Source organism: Spermophilus citellus (genome assembly GCF_964194105.1).
Source record: "Spermophilus citellus genome assembly, chromosome: 2".
Lineage (NCBI taxonomy): Eukaryota > Metazoa > Chordata > Mammalia > Rodentia > Sciuridae > Spermophilus > Spermophilus citellus.
The window spans coordinates 251,383,040-251,395,363 of record NC_138183.1 but is presented as its reverse complement, the minus strand read 5'-3'; the positions used below and the strand labels follow the sequence as shown (position 1 = coordinate 251,395,363).

Sequence of the window (12,324 nt, the reverse complement as noted above, 5' to 3'; positions counted from 1 at the left end):
CCTGGGCTGTTCTTTTCTATTCTTTTTAAATCTTCACCATGATGGTCCCACTGTGATATATTTAACAACTCCTCCTTAAAAAGCCATGGGCTACATTTTTGTATTGTATCAACATATGCCCTGACTGCTCTTGATTTTACTGGGAAGCCTCCTTCCTCTAATAATTTACTTAACAGTCTTTCGGTTTGTTTTTTACTAATTGCTGATCCCGTATTTCTACTATAATACAACCCAACAAGATAACACCAAACAAAACCGAGACAGAATGAAATAAAATTGGAACAAAAATTCATTATATCAGCCTTTCTATCCTCCTGAAATGTGCATCCGTCCTTTCTCCCTATCTGTTCCTCAGACGCAAATAGTTTTTCCTCAGATGTGAGCGGTTTTTCTTCTGTGTCACTCATCTCCAGGGACAGGCAACTTAAAACAAAAATGAAGCAAAACAAAAGAGGAAACTTAGAATGGCTACCCATCCTCTCGCCCTGCCCTCAGGGGCGAGCAGTTTACTTACCCTCAGTCGCTCCCCGTGCGAGCCACCAAATGCTGCAGTCTGGCTGGGCACAATTCAGGAGCCACTTGTCAAAAGAAACGAACTTTATTTTTAGAACCACACACGCCAAACAAAACAGCTCCTCAGAAAAAAACCCTCAGAGCCCAACTGCCACCACCGGCTTCCCACAAGCCTCTCACCCCCACAAGCCTCACCACCTCCCACAATCCTCCTGCTCTTGAGGCCGATTGGCTGGGTTGCGTGGGCGGAGCCAATGAAGTCCCCCAATGAGCAGCTCCGTGGTCTGAAAGGGCAGGGAAATAGCCCAAGGAACATCACCGCAGAGGAGCCAATCAGCTAGATGTTGCTGGGGCCGCTGTGAACCAATCATCAGCCGGCAGCTGGAAGTTTGCTGGCAGCTGGAAGTTTGCTGGGGCCCCTTTGGCTGTGGCTCTCAACAGCTGACCCCTTTTATTGAGGAGAAGCCATTCAAATGAAGCCGGGTCAGGTTTCAGGGGGCTGAGTCTAACTTCATGATGTCTGCTGTCAGCAGGTTGACTGACATCTAGGAAGGCCACACCCAAAGACAGAACAAGAGAAGGGTACACACCAAAGGGCGTTTCCATGGAACATTCTATCCCAAACAGGGCAAAGGGGTAATATCACAAAGGAACAGGTGAGCGTAGCTTGATCCACAGGGCTGCAGGAAGGCATGCCTATGCATGAAGACACATTCTCTACTTCAAGGATTGAGGCAGTTGTCTAGGTCACTTTGAATGTGGCCAGATCACTGGAAGTGACCAACAGAGCCTCAACTGATCAGGGAAGGAAAATGCTGGTCACTCAGTGTGACGGCCCCCCACAGGGGTTCTGTGTTTGGGTCCCTGATGACTTCAGGGCTGTGGCATGCTTGGTGCCTTAAAAGTTTCTGTGCAAAGGCATGGGATGCCCAGTTGCTATGGTAATGCCCTCCATGCTAGAGTCTTATCAACTTTCACCTTAATCTTAGGACATAACTCCTGAGAATAAAGGAATTTGCTTGCTTGATAACTACAATGTTTCACCAAACTCTGGTGCTCCTGGGTTTGCCCACCTAACGGACAATGGACTTTCTTGAGAACTGCACAAGACTCCTAACATTACATATTATAACTATAAAATGTAACTACAAAATAAACAGCCTTACTAATACTCTAAACAATAATGTGGTTACGGTACTAATGACCTAATGTAACCTATTGGTATAAATAAACGTGGCCACTTGGACAAGGAACAACTCTGCCACTTTCCCTGCCTCTGCACCTTGTCTCTCTGTCTCCTCTTCATTATTATTATTATTCCTTACACCTGGCGCCCAACGTGGGGCATGAGAAGAGTTCTCTCCCGCAAAGCCTCCCAGTCCACAGAGAGTTTGGGACAACAAAATCTGCCTTAATAGAGACCCTTCTGGATGTTGACAGGTGTTGGGGAACTTCTGCCTGGAACAGGCTTTTGATGCGTGTCTTTTTCATGGGCTGGTACCCTAATCAGTAGGCTTTGGGTAATTCTCTACCTGACGCTCAACGACGTCATCAGGCTGAGCTTTCTCTCCTGTGTAGTAAGGCTGGACATACCGTAAATAATGCTGATCCTACTGCCTTGCCAGCTTGAGATAAGCTCTTGTTGTCCTTTTTATCCAGAAAGTGGCACACTAAATTTGAAAGGCTGGGAGAAAAATAGGTGAAACGCTACATGAGAAGCCACAAACTTCTATTCCTGTGCTTCAAACTTGTTTTTTGTAGAGATACGATTGATAAAAACCTGTATTTATCAACCTGCCTGCTTTTCTCCTTCTGTGCCTGGCTACGTGCCCCCTTTAAATCCCCTGTCGTCCCCCCCACAGCAGCGGCACAGCCCTGGCAACAACACTCTGCCTTGAGCTGTCCTGGAGCCTCCCACGCATGTGACTCCTCTAACTAACTCACTGCCATCGCCTCCGTGGCCAGCTGTGGCAGCCGCCCCGCCCCCAGCTAGGTCCCAGTTAACTGTTTGGGACAAGCTGTGAAGGAGGGGGAGTCTCATAACTTACCTACCTGTCCTATTAAAATAAATTCTGCTAACCAACCAAAATATGAACAGTTACCTTTTGCTGTATTTAAAGAGTTACATGAAAAGTTACATGAGTTAAATGAAAGGGGAAATACAAGGTTTGACTCTACTGTCATTAAAACATGCTTATCAGTTACTGTAAGTAGACTGAAATTAATTCTTTGTTTAAATGAACAGTCAATTACAGAATTATCAGACACAAATACTAATATCAGGTAATAAATACTTTTATGGTATGGCTTTAAGCAGGGTCTCAAGAGGCCACCCTGGTCTGGGGCAAAGGAAACAAAAATAAACAAGTGTCCAAAGGCTCCCTGTGGCTACCATGCTCTGTCCTTTCCAATCCACAACAAATCATTAGGTATATTCAACCATACGTGGAAACTGTTACAAGATTTGCAAGATTTAAAACAAAAAGAAAAAAAAAAGAACTCTACACAAAAAAATGTAAACTATAGCACCATACTTTAAGAGAATTATCTTATTAAAAAGTGGTTACAACAGTTTTACTTACTTTTAACTTCTGTTAGATCTCTAACTTTCCTAGCCTTATATTTAAAATGTAGATTATAAGACCTACCAGTTTTACTAGGTTTATGAAAAACCAGTTAAGGCAAAAACAAAAAAAAAGTGTCTCTTTTAGATGGAAACTGCTTGACTGGCTGTCTTATCTTGTGTTCAGCTGGCTTTCTTGACCAGTTCCTCCCTAATGTTACAGAAAGAAAAAAGTAAAAACATTCTAAATGTACAAAGCTTTCTTTTTTTAAAAAAAATTTTTTTCTTAAAAATTTCACAGTCTTCCAACTTACTCTTATCTAAGTCAAAAGTACACTCTGACCTGATTTAAAAAAAAAACTTAGTATTATGACAATGTAAGTTTTTAAGTATTCTATGTAAGTTGATATATTTTTCTGATCAGTCCGATTTTATCTAAGTGTAAAGGTTTTTACATTCTGTCTTTATCCAAATGCCAATTTTCCTAGAGTTGACTCTCAAATACATTCAAAATTTCTTTTAATAAGTCCTTAAAAAGATATAAATGTGGTTATGTTGGTGATGAGTCTAATAAGTATCAAGGACAAAAATGCCAGCTAACCTGAAACTCTTGATTTCAGTGTCCATGATACCCGTTAAAATTTCTATACCTGGCATTTCCAATTATACAGGCCTGTTTTATATCTATATATCATGTACCTGATATCAAAATTGACATTTAAGCAAATGAGCACTCATAAATAAAAATTTAAATTAAAAAAGGATGCAAATAACCTAATTCATACAAAGTAATCAAAAATATAAATGTTTTTAAGGTTCTAACTTATGGGTTTTTCTATGTGACCAAACAATAAAGTCTTAATTTCTAAAAAAATATCTAAAATATAATATCCATTACTTCTAAATTTTTTTCTTAAACAAAACAGGGATGATTAATAGTATTAATTATGCTTTTCTTATGTCTTTATATTACAATTAAAATAAGTAAATTAAATTTAACATAAAAATTAATCTTCATATAGTTTCTTAAATACATAAATTAAAAATTACAACTGATGCCAAACTGATCTCTCATTTTTTCCAGTTGTTAAAGAAACAGAACGGGGACTGGGGATGTGGCTCAAGCTGTATCACCCTCACCTGGCATGCGTGTGGCCCGGGTTCCATCCTCAGCACCACATACCAACAAAGATGTTGTGTCCGCCGAGAACTAAAATAAAAAATAAATATTAAAAAAATTCTCTCTCTCTCTTTAAAAAAAAAAGATACAGAAAGCTGCCTCCTTTTTTTTTTTTAAAGAGAGAGTGAGAGAGGAGAGAGAGTGAGAGAGAGAATTTTTAATATTTATTTTTTTTTTAGTTCTTGGTGGACACAACATCTTTGTTGGTATGTGGTGCTGAGGATCGAACCCGGGCCGCCAGGCGAGCGCGCTACGGCTTGAGCCACATCCCCAGCCCCGCCTCCTTTCTTTATTTAATTCCTTCTTTAAAAGAGACTTTACAAAAAATTTATAAGGATTATCAACAATAATGGTGGATCAACATTCAATATCTAATGTGCCATTGTCTTTGATAGTTTTTGTTAAAACACACTATGATTTTACAACAGTAGTTACTATTATAACCAAAAATTATATGTGTGTGTGTGTGTGTGTGTGTGTGTGTGTGTGTGTGTGTATATATATGTTAAAATACTTATACTGTCCTCATTTTTCAGGCTGTGATATTTTACCTCTTACTGTTATCCTTAATAGGATAACAGTAGTAATTTATCCTTAATAGGCATGGACATTCATGTTTTATACCTTACTTATAAAAAAATTTGTATCTCCAATATTTACAGTTCTTCCTTTACTATCAAGTCTATTAACAATCTTTTTAGCACTAATTGATTTTCACATGCCTCATGATGGATAATTCTCTTTGTTATATCGGGTTATACATTTCCTTTCTTCCTTAATTTCTACCATTCCTCTTATAAATGGATTAAAGATATATACAAATAGAGGTAAATAAAGAGGAATAATATCTGTTCTTATTAACGATAAATGGACTAACTATCATGCTCTACCTCAAATCTCTCCACAACAAGCTGAGGTACCTGCTGTTGTCCTGGTGCTAAGACTATTTTCTACTACTTTAAACATTATCACAGATTCTCAATATATTACTAAACTTGTTCCTCATATTTTTGTATCTGTGTAATGTCCTTGTTTAAATTCCAACTTATTATTATTTTTTAACCTTCAAACTCTTTTACTGTGCCATAGTCTCCTATCTTCTTTACTCATATATGCAGCCACACCAAGATTCCTGGACCTTTGATGGAATGTAACACTCATCCTGATAAAGCTGTGAAATCCCTTTGTCCTTTATTTTCAGATGCTGTGAAATCCCATGGATTTTTTCATCAAAATGCTCAATCACTAATAAAACTGTTTTCCATCTCTTCTCAACAGATTCATGCTATAGTCAACAACTGTTCTCACCTTTCAGGGCCCTATGTGAAAATCGGTAAATCCATGAGGCCCACATTCTAATACACGTCCACAAATGGATGTTACCCATTTCCCTCCTTTTCGTCCCTACTCCTTTCTTCATGTTTTTATTGATACTCATTTTGGGTTCATTTGGGCTAGTGGCCAAAGTCTAATAAGGATCTACTTACATTTTTTTATTTATTACTTTGTTTTGCCACATGGATAAGCCTATTCATTTACAAAGAAATAATGCCCCTACATATACATCTCATTCTTTTACACAATTTTATAATCAATAAAATATAATTTTAAATCATAAAATTTCTCATAATCCTACTGAACAGACTTTGGTTAAACAAACATATCATACTCTTAAATCCTGCCTTTTTAAAAAAAAATTTAGGTGTAGATGGACACAACACAATGCCTTTATTTTTATGTGGTGCTGGGGATGGAACCCGGGTCCCGCCGGTGCTAGGGGAGCACTCTTCTGCTGAGCCACAATCCCAGCCCATTAAATCTTGCCTTTTAAAAATAAAACAAAAAAGGGGAACTAGCCTCTCTCATATAAATAATGCTTTAAATATTGTTTTATTTCCAGTTTATGCACTCAACATATAATACAAAGTTAATACTCACAATCGGTCATCTGCTTTGGATAGACATTTTATTCCCAAATAGACCCAGGATGACAGGACCCTATGCCTCTGGTTCCATGGGGAAAAGGACAGACGGCTATGCTCACACCCACAGGTCCAGTTTGGACTCCAGCATGGAGTGTGAGACCTATCAGTTATGAATGGACATCAGGGACTTCACCACCTGACCCCCAAGTTTCATTTGATTATAGATGAGGAGAAACCCGCCAAACAAAAGGACAATGATCACTCTCCTCACAAGGGAAGATAGGCTAAAAGAGGATCCCAAGATATCAGACTTCCAGTGACTTGAGGGGATAGAAAATCAATAACAACACCAGCTCAACAGCTGTTGGCTCAAATGAGCTTAAAAGGTACTCCGAAAAACTTAGTTACTGCTTTACTGCTACACTCACACAAAACTCTGTAAACACTTTGACCTTAATAATACCGTTGTTCTGTTGTTGTACCCCAGCAGTGGGAAATTCAGTACAGTCAGACTCCTTGACTTCTAAAACCCATTATAGTATCTGGGTTCACTTGACTAAAATTGTTATTATACCCACAAAAATGCCTCATAATACCCATTGTTGTCTTAGCAGACTGACTGTGTTCTTACCATCCCCACAGGATAAAATAGGCCACCATCCTGTGCAACGTATTCCTAAAGGTCTACTCCCCTTGGTGAAAACTGTAATGATTCAGTAAACCTTCTCTCTAAGACAAAATTTAAAGCTTTGGCATTTTCCTTAATGAGTATGCCTGGACTAGTTGTTGGGGCTCATAAAACAACTATAAAACTGTCCTGTGCTATGGTAAAAAATATTAATCATACCTCTATGACTATCAATATACTTAATAAAGAACAAAAACAATATCATCAAGCCATACTTGAAAATTGGGCTGCAATTAATTATTTGTTATTATTATATCATAAAAGATTGTCAGGAGCTTAATAATATGTGTTGCTTTAACTTAAGTGATAATAGTAATTCTATTTCAAAGAAGTTAGATTACTTTAAAGATATCATTGATAAGGTCCTATAAGATGATGGAGGTTTAGACTTATTGGATTGGCTAACTTTGTGGTTACCCAACTTTACAGGTGTCAAACAATTATTTATAGGTGGATGCTTATTAATGTTGGAATTATTATGTTGTGCTTGCTGTTGCCAATGTTTACCCTGTTTTTTGCCTCCACCAACATTTAATATATATAATTTATCCAAAAGGCCTTAAAAAAAAAAAACAAGAAAAGGGAGCTGTGTTTGGGATTAGGGTCCCTGATGACTTCAGGGCTGTGGCATGCTTGGTGCCTAGGAAAGTTTCTGTGCAAAGGCATAGGATGCCCGGTTGCTATGGTAATGCCCTCCATGCAACTCCTGGGAATAAAGAACTTGTTTGTTAGATAACTTCAAGGTTTTACCAAGCTCTAGTGCTCCTGGATCTGCCCGCCTACAGACAATGGACTTTCTTGAGAACTGCACAGAACTCCTAACATTACATATTATAACTATAAAAATCTAACTACATATAAACAATAATGTGGTTATGGTACTAATAACCTAATTTAACCTATTGATATAGATAATCATGGTCACTTAAACAAGGAGCTACTCTGCCACCTTCCCTGCCTCTACACCTTGTCTCTCTGTCTCCTCTTTATTATTATTATTCCTTACATTTGGCTGCTTCAGATTGGCACCTGAGGTCTCTGAACATGACCTTAGCAGCTTCTGATATCTTCCCGCCATCTGTGTCCCAAGAGGGAACAGATTCCAGGGGCTTCTGAATCAAAGATCATATATCTTTTATAGTTTGTCCAATTACTTTCTTCCAAAATGTGACAAATTACTAAACTTTTTTTTAAGTTGTTGATGGATCTTTATTTTTTATTTATTCATTTATATGAAGTGCTGAGAATCGAACCCAGTGCCTCACACATGCTAGGCAAGCGCTCTACCACTGAGTTACAACCCAAATTACTAAACTTTTAATGGCATACCTCATTATCCTTTAATCTCTAACACATTATGCTAAGTGAAAGAAGTCAAACCCCAAAGACTCCATGCTGTTGGTCCCATTTATATGACATTCTGGAAAAGGCAAAACTTTAGAGAACAGACAGGTTCTTGGAGAGGTCTTGGGGAGAGGGGCTGGCTACAATGTGACAGCAGGAGGCAAATTTTTAGGGTGAGGGGGCTCTTCTGAGTTGTGGTAGTGCTTCCAAGAGTCTATGTATTGGTTTAAAAAATGATAAAACTACATCCAAAATGCATTTGAGGGGCTGGATTGTGGCTCAGTGGTAGAGTGCTTGCCTAGCACGTGTGAGGCACTGGGTTTGATTCTCAGTACCATATGTAAATAAATTAATTAAATAAAGGTCCATCAACAACTAAAAAAAATATTTTTTTAAAAAAGTGCATTTGACTATATGTAAAAGTCCTAGCCACACTTAGATCTGTTTTGGGATTTGTAATCTCTTCAATTAATTTGTTGTCAATTACTACTTTGTATCAGTGGTTCATTACTCTTAAATTGCCAGGAGCAGTGGTGCACACCTGTCATCTCAGCAGTTTGGAAGGCTGTGGCAGGAGGATCACAAGTTCCAAGCTGGCTTCAGCAATTTAGTGGGCCCTAAGCAATTTAGAGAGACCCTGTCTCAAAATTAAAAATATAAAAAGGGCTGAGGATGTGACTCAGTGATTAAGCACCCCTGGGTTCAATTCCTGGTACCAAAAGGAAAAAAAAATTGTGAGACGTATTCTTCTGTATCCATACACCCCAATTTGTTTATCCAGCCACCAGCTGATGGGCATTTAGGTTGTCTCCACTGTTGTGCTCTTACACATAAAGCCACTATGAATATGAATGTGCAAGTCCTTGTTTGGACATCTGTCCTCATTTCTCTGAATCAATATCTAGAAGTGGAATGGCTGAATTGTGTGTTTAACTTTTTAAGAAACTGCCATATTGCTTTTCCAAAATCATTGTACCATTTTAAATTCTTATCTTTAGTGTATGAGAATTCCAACTGCTCTTTTATACCAACACTCAATATGATCAATTTTAAGAACTGTTCTGGAGATGGAACCCAGAGCATCGGGCATGTTCATGCCTAACAAGTTCTACCACCAAGCTGTGTCTCCAGCCCTGGAGCACATTTTATTTGTTAATCTATGATCTGTATATCTTCTTTGATAAGGTATCATTTCAAAGCATCTCCATTTTTATGTGGTGTTGTTTGACTTATTATTACAGAGTTATGAGTTCTTTATATACTCTGGATCCAAACTTTTTTTTTTTTGCTTTGCAAATATGCCCTCTCAGTTTGTGTCTTTTTTTATGTTCATAACTGAATATTTTGAAGAGCAAAGTTTTTAATTTTGAAGTGCAGTTTATCATTTTTTATGGGTCATGCTTTTTGTGGAATACCTAAGAAAATTATCCTCAATCTAAGATCCCAAATATTTTATTTTAGGTTTTCTTTGAGAAGTTGTATAGTTTACATGGCACTTACAATTAAGTTTGCTGTTTCATATCCACTCTTTTGATTATTGTATGTTTGTAGACTAGATTAGTTTAGTTTTAATTAAAAATGCAAGAATATTATTTTTTTCTGATTTTATTTATTTATTTTTATTTTTTTTTCTGATTTGATTTTTTTTTATTGTTGGTCGTTCAAAACATTACGTAGTTCTTAATATATCATATTTCACAGTTTGATTCAAGTGGGTTATGAACTCCCATTTTTACCCCTTATACAGATTGCTGTATCACATCAGTTACACTTCCATTGATTTACATATTGCCATTCTAGTGTCTGATGTATTCTGCTGTCTATCCTATTCTCTACTATCCCCCCTCCCCTCCCCTCCCCTCCCCTCTTCTCTCTCTACCCCCTTTACTGTAAATCATTTCTTCCACTTGTATTATTCTTCTCTTGCCCCTCATTTCCTCTTATATGTAATTTTGTAAAACCCTGAGGATCACCTTCTATTTCCATGCGATTTCCCTTCTCACTCCCTTTCCCTCCCACCTCTCATCCCTGTTTAATGTTGATCTTCTTCTCAAGCTCTTCGTCCCTACCCTGTCCTTGGTTACTCCCCTTATATCAAAGAAGTCATTTGGCATTTGTTTTTTAAGGATTGGCTAGCTTCACTTAGCATAATCTGCTCTAATGCCATCCATTTCCCTCCAAATTCTATGATTTTGTCATTTTTAAATGCAGAGTAATACTCCATTGTGTATAAATGCCACATTTTTTTATCCATTCATCTATTGAAGGGCATCTAGGTTGGTTCCACAATCTTGCTATCGTGAATTGTGCTGCTATGAACATCGATGTAGCAGTGTCCCTGTAGCATGCTTTTATTAGGTCTTTAGGGAATAGACCGAGAAGGGGAATAGCTGGGTCAAATGGTGGTTCCATTCCCAGCTTTCCAAGAAATCTCCATACTGCTTTCCAAATTGGCTGCACCAATTTGCAGTCCCACCAACAATGAACAAGTGTACCCTTTTCCCCGCATCCTCTCCAGCACTTGTTGTTGTTGGACTTCATAATGGCTGCCAATCTTACTGGAGTGAGATGGTATCTTAGGGTGGTTTTGATTTGCATTTCTCTGACTGCTAGAGATGGTGAGCATTTTTTCATGTACTTATTGATTGATTGTATGTCCTCCTCTGAGAAGTGTCTGTTCAGGTCCTTGGCCCATTTGTTGATTGGGTTATTTGTTATCTTATTGTCTAATTTTTTGAGTTCTTTGTATACTCTGGATATTAGGGCTCTATCTGAAGTGTGTGGAGTAAAGATTTGTTCCCAGGATGTAGGCTCCCTGTTTACCTCTCTTATTGTTTCTTTTGCTGAGAAAAAACTTTTTAGTTTGAGTAAGTCCCAATTGTTGATTCTAGTTGTTAACTCTTGCACTATGGGTGTCCTATTGAGGAATTTGGAGCCCGACCCCACAGTATGTAGATCATAGCCAACTTTTTTCTTCTATCAGACGCCATGTCTCTGATTTAATATCAAGCTCCTTGATCCATTTTGAGTTAACTTTTGTGCATGGCGAGAGAAAGGGATTCAGTTTCATTTTGATGCAAATGGATTTCCAATTTTCCCAGCACCATTTGTTGAAGATGCTATCCTTCCTCCATTGCATGCTTTTAGCCCCTTTATCAAATATAAGATAGTTGTAGTTTTGTGGATTGCTTACTGTGTCCTCTATTCTGTACCATTGGTCTACCCACCTGTTTTGGTACCAGTACCATGCTGTTTTTGTTACTATTGCTCTGTAGTATAGTTTGAAGTCTGGTATCGCTATACCACCTGATTCACACTTCCTGCTTAGCATTGTTTTTGCTATTCTGGGTCTTTTATTATTCCATATAAATTTCATGATTGTTTTATCTATTTCTACAAGAAATGCTGTTGGGATTTTGATTGGCATTGCATTGAACTTATAGAGAACTTTTGGTAATATCGCCATTTTGATGATGTTAGTTCTGCCTATCCATGAACAGGGTATATTTTTCCATGTTCTAAGGTCTTCTTCTATATCTCTCTTTAGGGTTCTGTAGTTTTCATTGTATAAGTCTTTCACCTCTTTTGTTAGGTTGATTCCCAAGTATTTTATTTTTTGGGGGGATATTGTGAATGGAGTAGTTGTCCTCATTTCCGTTTCAGAGGATTTGTCGCTGATATACAGGAATGCATTTGATTTATGCGTGTTGATTTTATATCCTGCCACTTTGCTGAATTCATTTATTAGCTCTAATAGTTTCTTTGTAGACCCTTTTGGGTCTGCTAGGTATAAAATCATGTCATCTGCAAATAGTGATAATTTAAGTTCTTCTTTTCCTATTTTTATGCCTTTAATTTCTTTCGTCTGTCTAATTGCTCTGGCCAGTGTTTCGAGGACTATGTTGAACAGAAGTGGTGAGAGAGGGCATCCCTGTCTTGTTCCAGATTTTAGAGGGAATGCCTTCAATTTTTCTCCATTCAGAATGATGCTGGACTGTGGCTTATCATAGATTGCTTTTACAATGTTGAGGTATGATCCTGTTATCCCTAATTTTTCTAGAGTTTTGAACATAAAGGGATGCTGTACTTTGTCGAATGCTTTTTCTGCATC

The 12,324-nt window shown here is 37.9% G+C and overlaps 1 long non-coding RNA gene across 1 annotated transcript; it reads right to left on the bottom strand.

The window, feature by feature from the left end:
* Positions 1 to 317: 317 nt before the first annotated feature.
* Positions 318 to 4,241, bottom strand: LOC308639811. Its single transcript, XR_014020122.1, has 3 exons — positions 4,217 to 4,241; positions 2,046 to 2,197; positions 318 to 578 (listed from the first exon to the last, which is right to left on the bottom strand). It is a non-coding gene; the product is annotated as an uncharacterized lncRNA (long non-coding RNA).
* Positions 4,242 to 12,324: the final 8,083 nt, after the last annotated feature.